This window comes from Lathyrus oleraceus, chromosome 3 (assembly GCF_024323335.1).
Source record: "Lathyrus oleraceus cultivar Zhongwan6 chromosome 3, CAAS_Psat_ZW6_1.0, whole genome shotgun sequence".
Taxonomy (NCBI): domain Eukaryota; kingdom Viridiplantae; phylum Streptophyta; class Magnoliopsida; order Fabales; family Fabaceae; genus Lathyrus; species Lathyrus oleraceus.
Window position 1 is genome coordinate 323112681 of NC_066581.1, and position 8592 is coordinate 323121272.

Genomic DNA, 8592 nt, shown 5'->3' on the forward strand with positions numbered 1-8592 from the left:
CTTCATCCGTCATCATCACTTCTTCTATTAAGTCACAATCTGCATCGGCTGATTGATTTGAAAATCTCTCATATCCAACTAGCTTTGTCGTCCCAGTTCTTGCTCTAGTCAATCTTATAACATTTTGCTAAGGTGGTTCTTCATTTTGATTTGTTCGGACTTCAGTTTATTGGTCTTCTTCAAATAGAGTTGTGGTTGTATCTCACTCCTGTCGAACTGACCCTTGACTCCAATCCCACCATTTTCTTTCATCCACTAGAACATCTCGATTGATCACTAGTTTATCATCATTTAGTGAATACAAATGGTATGCATTAGTTGAATGATAACCTATGAGCACCATAGTCTGACTTCGGTTCTAGTTTCTTTCGCAATTGTTCAAGTACATGCCTGAAGCACATTGATAAAAAAACTCTAAGATGACTAACATCCGGCTTCACACCTGTCCAAGCCTAATAAGGAGTCTTCTCTAGCATCTTCTTGGTTTGACATCTATTTAGAATGTATACTGTTGTCGAAGCTGTTTTAGCCCAAAATTATTTTGGCATATCTTTAGCTTTCAACATGCTCCTAGTCATGTTTAGTATACTTCGATTCTTTCTCTCAACTATGCCATTATGCTGAGGTGTATATGGTGCAATTACCTCGTGCTCTATACCTTCCTCATTGCAAAATCTAGCAAATTCTCGAGAGGTGTGTTCACCACCACCATCAGTTCTGAATTTCTCCAACCTGCATCGACTTTGCTTTTTGACATGCAATTTAAACTTGTTGAACTATGTGAATACCTCACTCTTCCTTTCAATAAGACATATTCATATAAACCTATTGAATTCATCTATAAAAGTTATGAAGTAGTAGTTACCTTCATTCGACATCACTTCAAATGGCTCACATACATCAGAGTGAACTAACATTAGCTTATCCTTCGACCTCATTGGCAAGTCATACTTGAATGCTTTCATATCCTACTTTTCTTTGCAACATTCCTCACACACCTGACTTGGTTCCTTCACCAGAGGTAAGCCATAATCCATCTTCTTCTGGTTGAGCATACCTAAACTTCTGAAGTTTAGATGTCATACTTATGATTCCATAGTCAGTTCTTGTCTTCTTCTGTAGTCGAAGCAAGACACTTGTGATCAACTGGGTTATTATCTACTTTAAAGGTCATGTTGTCTGCCAAATGTGCCTTTAGAATCAACATGTCATCACTATGATACACCTTCATATGATTCTTTTCTATCTTCATGTTTCACCCTTTTGCAAGTAATTGACCTACACTTATCAAGTTACTTGTCATCGATGGTACATACAACAAATCAGTGATGTTGACTTTTCATCCATCCCTCGTGACAATAGAAATATCTCCCTTTCCACCTGATGTGACATGCCTTCCATCTGTAAACTTTATCACTTTCTCAACTGATTCATATAGCTTAGTGAATTAGGTTTTATTGCTAGTCATATGGTTACTGCATCCTGAATCCAAGTACCACATGTTAATTTTCTCAGTGTTCAACTGAGTGTTAGCCATGACTAGCACATCATCATAATCACTATCTTTAGTATGTGCATATTGTACTTCATTACTATCTTCCGCTCGTGCTTCCTTCTTTCTTCGACAATCTCGAGCATAATGAGCAAATCCTTGACAGTTGTAACACTGCATTTATTTCATGTTAACTTTCTTCCCCGTAATACTTGTTACACATGCATTTCTTGGTTGAATTATAGTGATTTTTTGAGTTATTGCTTGATTTCTCATTATTAACAAGATTCTTACCCTTCTTTTTCCCAGATTTCTTGATGAATCTTGCTTGTAGTTCCTATTCAGCCACCTTCTCCCATTCTGAGTTCCTCTACTTCAACCCATCTCATGAGCCTCTAATGAAGCTTGAAGTTCTTCTAATTTCATCTCAACTAGGTTCTTGGACTCTTTAATTGACACTACAATGTAATCAAACTTTGTAGTCAGAGATCTCAACACTTTCTCAATCTTTTTCAAATCATTGATTGAATCACCACACGACTTCATCTGGTTCGTTAGCAGCACCACACGTGAAAGATATTATGAGACTAATTAATCTTCCTTCATCAAAGTCATCTCGAATTTCTTTCTTAACATCAGCAACTTCACCCTTTTCAGATTTTCATCTCCGTCGTACAAGCTTTATAACTTGTCCCATGCTCCTTTCGCCATTTCTTCTTCAATAATCTTCTCAAGCACGTTAGAATCCACATACTAGTGAATCAAGAACAAACTTTTTCCATCTTTCTTTCTTCATTCTTTGTGTGTCGCTTGCTGAGCTGCATTTGCATTCGTATCCAATGTTGGTACTACATCATTCACGATTTCAGACACATCTTAAAATCTGAAGATGACATTCATCTGCGCAACCCACCATTCATAGTTCTCCTCTTTAAATTCGGGTAAATTCGCTAGAAATTACGTTGATGATGTTGTTCCGTTTGCCATTACAAATTATCTCTGAATCGCAATCGGGCTCTTTGATACCAATTTTTTGGAACAAAAGTTTTCAAGAAAGATATAAGACATAGAAGAAAAAGAGAGAAAATAGAGAAAATTGTAAACTGAATTATGAAAATTAAGTTCGAGTGAAGTTATGTTTACATCATATAAAGTTCTTTATATAGGCAACTAAAACCCATATCCAAACTATATAAACCGACTCAAATCCAAAATATACAAAATTATAAATTGCAATTCGACATTATTCTATGTTGTATTCGATTATGTCCAATACAGCTGACTACGACAATTTCGACTAGCTACTTCAACCTAGTCAAATGCTAACTCTCAATCAGAATTTCGAATATATATATATATATATATATATATATATATATATATATATATATATATATATATATATATATATATATATATATATATATATATATATATATATATATATATATATATATATATATATATATATATATATATATATATATATATATATATATATATATATATATATATATATATATATATATATATATATATATATATATATATATATACGATTTTATTTCGTATGATAAATAATTTATATTCTTGTTGATTTTATTATAACACCGGATGCAAATTATTTTTTATATCTTACACTTAAGCATTAGTGTGTAGTCATATTTAAGGTAAGAACAATCAATTATGATGTATAATTATGTCAAATAGCCACTTATTTGAGTGTTTATCCTTTTTTTTTCTTGGATACCGTTGTTGCTTTGCTACATGGTGTTGTGTACATAAGGTTATACATTTTTTTAGTGGGCAATCTATACCAAATTAGGTAGTCTCTATTAAAAAGTAAATGGTAGTTAAAAGGTCACAATAATACCTTTTTTTGTGTGTCTAATTTCGTGTTGTTTAGTAGTGTTAGAGTCCTGTTTCTGTTTTTATTCGGTCACACGTCATACTTTTTTACTTATATAACAGTGAGAATTCATTTTCTCAATCCCTTTTACGTCGGTTTATAATATTTTAGGAGAATCTATGTCAGATTTTAATTCAAGAAAAAATAAGCATTGATTAAAGATGACTTGAGCCATCGTTATCAATAAAAACGCTGTCTAAAGGTAGTTAAAGCCAACCATTATCAATAAAAGTACCGTCTAAAGATCATTTGAGCCAATGGTGATCAATAAATGATGTTTGATATATATATATATATATATATATATATATATATATATATATATATATATATATATATAAAGACAATGCTTATTAATATAAAGCATTTCTTAAAGATATCTAAACAAATAAAAGTTACATTTAGTGCCATATTTAATTTCATTAGACATTTTAGAATCCAAAGTCATAATTTTATATTACGTGGAATTACAAATAAAATAATAAAAATATATTATTGATTAGCGGCACAAAACTTATATATCAAAACATGGAATATTCTAGCTTAAAGTAAATTTATTTGATCTTTTCTAGTTAAAGAAACATATTTTTCTTTCGTGGTGTTTATGTACTCTCTTAGAAGTAATTCTCATACTTTAAGTAGTTTCGCTTCAAAAAACCTACATTTGTTGTTAATACACTTACAAATTAAATCAGGCATGTGAGAAATATCTTGACAATCTTGAACAGTCTCACATTTACGAAATGCTGCAATGAAAAATAAAACAAAATAATGTTGTAAAAACGAGATAAAATATTTAATAAAAACAATAAAATAAGGAAGAAAAATTCATAAGGTGGGAAAATTGTTTACCATCAACCTCCTTTAAAACAAGGAGTATGAAAAGAGATAAAATCATAGCACAAAAAAACTTTGGTGTTTTACCCATTATTTTCCTCTACATGTAACAAATAGAATAAGATTTGATGACTTTATAGTGTAAAAGATTCATGCAATGTTAAAATAAATAAATATATTTTTACAATTTGAGTAGATTAAAATAATTTTTTCGTCACTTTAAAAATTTAATCAATATTTTTTAAGTAGATTAATGTGTTATGAGTTGCCTCTTTAGCGACACCAAATTTTTTTAAAAGAAGAAATATAAAAAGAATTAAAATTATAGCACAAATAAACTTTGGAGTTTTAGCCATTATTTCCTCCTTTACATATAATATGATTTGATCGCTTCATGGTGTAAAAGGCTCATGCAATGCTAAAAAAAATATAAATATTTTTACAACCTGAGTATATTAAAATATTTTGTTTGTCACTTTTAAGAACTTAATCAATAAAAAATGAGAAGATGAATGATGGGGATGGCAGATCGTAGATTTAGCGTGGAAGAGTTGTAAGTTTAGCATTCAACGTTCAAGTTGATATTTGAGAAAGAAGAGTGGATTCAAATTGTATTTGAAACTTGTTATTTGAATTTGACAATTTTTCTATATATAATAGAGAGAGAATAAATAACTCACTATTAGATACAAGTGAATTGCAGAGATATGTAGGATGCATTTACATCTATATCATTGGTTATCATTAGTATGATAATCTTCTCATATTAAAAAGATTTTGGAAGGAGTGAGACCTTTCTCTGCCCGTTAACCGAGATTGATGTGGTTGGCTCAGAGTCTTCCAGTGTCGATCTTGTCGTCCTATAACAAAAATAAATAAAATCCTATCAAAATAAACTTTGGAATTTTAGCCATTATTTTCCCTTTGCATGCAACTAATAGAATATGATTTGATCATTTTATAGTGTGAAAGGGTCATGCAATTCTAAAAAAAATATTTTGTTTGTCACTTTTGAGAATTTAATCAATAGCTCTTAAGTATATTAATATCTTAGTGTATTGCCCCTTTAACGATCAAAACTCTTTAAAATAAGCAATATAAAACGAAAAAGAAACACAATATAATTTTTTTTGGAGTTTTAGCCGGTATTTCCCTCGTAGCATTTAACAAATAGAATATGATTTGATGACTTTATAATGTGAAATCAAAATAGTCCAACTTGATATTGTCTAGAATATCAATAGAAATATTGATCATGTCTGATACTGATTGATCTAATAGCATATGTACTACATAAATACACACAATAACACAAGATACACCTTTCGTGCATCAAGATACATTGTAATAAGACATCTTACCTTTCGTGCACACAAGGAACTAAAGGAAATTAATGAGAACATATAATCAACTACATGATATAAAGACATCTTACCTTTTACTTTACCTGTCATCTAATCATTGGGAGAAAAAAAGTAAATATAGGGTGATATATTAATCTCAAGGAATTCTCACTACAATCATAAGTTCACTCTAAGACTAGTTACCATTCATTTATCCTACTACCCATATTATTAAGTATCTCACAATAATACTTGAGATACTCAACATCTTAAAGAACACCATGATGTAATCCATCTCACACACTATAGAGAAAATGAAAAATTATCCCATAGACCAATATGAACCCACATATCCTAACCTTAATGGTCCTCCATAATTCGAGTCTAGTTTATGGAATCATCAATATCTTACTACAATTTTGTGAGACTCCAGTTTGACTTTCCAGATCATATAACTAGTGTACACAATGAGATATTCTTCTCCCTACATGCATACAAGTTTTTTTAATTCCTCAAAACAGTGATACTAGAACAACCGCATAACCACTATACAACTTTACCCTCAATACGGAAGTGAGTTGAACTCGTCGTTAGAAATATACTCCTCCTACTATTCTAATCACTTAGGCATTTTTACTTAGTTATTTTTTAGCTTACAACTCTTATTTATACATTATTCTTTACTAATCTCAATTTACTATTCTAGAAAGTATTGCTCAAGTTGATCACTTCAACTTCATTCTTTTACTATTGTTCTTACACGATATCCCGTTACTTGTGAATGTACTAAAACAGGGGCTTGAACCAAGAATAGGCAAAAACGGACAAGAAGACTTGACCTATTATAGTATGTCCATAAAGTCGGTTACGACCCTTAACTTTCTTAAGAGGCCTCCTGGTACAAAACCTAGGGGACGATATGGCCTAGAAATAATATAGGATACAATATGTAATACATTAGGGCCCTAAATTCATCTTCTTACTCACTCATGCCTGTAATAAAAAAGGTTCCTTCCTCTTTTCTCTCTAGCATTCATGATTCAAAATTAGATTTAACATCAAGTAAATGCTAGAAATTTTAGAACATCCAATTTAACATGCAATCAAGAGTCCTACTTGGATTTTTACCTATTTCCGCATAAAATATAATGATCCTAATTCAATCTACCCAAATCACAAACTTAAGAGAACCCAACTTTTCTCTTGTTTCTGATTTCAAGAGGTATAAGTGTTTGTATTTGGTTGATAATCTTTGATGCATTCCACTTCTTGTCCTCTAAAATATTGTAAAATCTCATCTCTACATGCAAGGCTTAAAGGTGTTTGAACTTGTTGTCCCTTTCCCCTTACTCATGCACTTTGTCTATCTCCATTCATGCTAAAGTTATCTCATCTCTCTACAATTTTAAAATGAGAACGTGAGAAGAAAAGAGTCAATTATCTTCTCTTTGGCTTTTTAAACCGCCTTGGAAGAAGACACTAATAACCTTACTATAAATTAATATGCTTGTTGCCTCTTTTTTATAAGACTTCCTTTACATAAACATATTTAATTTTCAAAGGAAATTAGGGATATTACAACTCTCCCTTCCTTAATTAAAATTCATCATCAAATTTAAAGAATTACCTAAAGAGGTGTAGGTAGTTTGTTTGTATTTTAGCTTTCAATTCTTAGGTAGCTTCTCATGGATGTGATTCCTCCTTCAATACAAACATCATCTCTTTGTTCCTTAGAGATTTCAGTGTATAGTACACTATTTGGATAGTTAGAGGCTAAAAAGTGAGGTGCATTATAATCTTGATTGTGCCTAGAAGAATAGGTTGAAAAGGATCTGGTACAAACTTCTAGAGTTGAGATACATGGAACACAACATGAAGCCCGGATAAGGGAGGTGGTAATGCCAAATTGTAACCCATTTCTCCTATTTTACATATGATTCGATAAGGTCCAATGAACCACATAATAAATTTCTTCGTCTTAAATGGTTCCTTTAATCCTTATTAAGGGGTGACTTTCTAGAATACATGATATTCTTCATCAAATTCCAAAGGCCTCATATGCTAATCCACATAGATCTTTTGAAGATCCATATTTTCCTCATTTTCTCTTGAACTTTCCTTATTTTATCCATGGTCTAATGAATTGTCTTAGGCACTAGCATTCCTTTATCTCCCACTTCTATCCAACATAAGGGGGTATAGAATTCCCTCATGTGCAAAGCTTGATAGACACCATCCCAATACTATAATGGTAACTATTGTTATATGCGAATTCCACCAATGGCAGGTGCTTATTCTAACTTCCTTCATCTTCTAAGATACAAGCCCCTCAACATATCTTACAAGGTCTGCATGGTTCTTTTTGTCCGATCTTCTGATTGCATATGGTTATCTCTCATAAAATTCAATTTGGTCCCCGTCACATGGTGAAAAACATCCCAAAATATAGATGTGAACTTTGGGTTGCGATCAAACACAATGCTTATTTCACTTGTTGACATACCATATACCTAGACATAAATTTTTCTCTTTATCTCTTCATTATAGGCCACGCATATTTTCCCTTCAGGTCATGATACATTTTAGAAGAATCATGATGAATAATGATGATGATTTTGTAAGCTTATTCCATAATTACTCTCCTCAGCTCCGAATAATTTGAGACACACATCTTTCCTAAGAATAAAACAGCTTCACTTGTCGGTTGGGTGAACCCTAGTTGATTTTTCTTATCTTGAAATTCTACATCCAATAATTGGGTTTGCCTTATTCTATCCCTAAGGTCACATAAAATATTCGTCTAACTTATAAAGACTCCGTTTTAGGTCTGAGTGAAATTCAAGTCGAGATCTCAAAATTTCTTTAGCAAATTGTACTATAATATCATTAACTCTGCTATGTGAAACTCATTTCTTCTTAATGTATCCCCTACCTTGTTTTCCTTTTTAAGGTGATACCTTAATTCAAAGTCATAATCCTTCATAAAGTTCATTCACCTTCACTAGCGCATA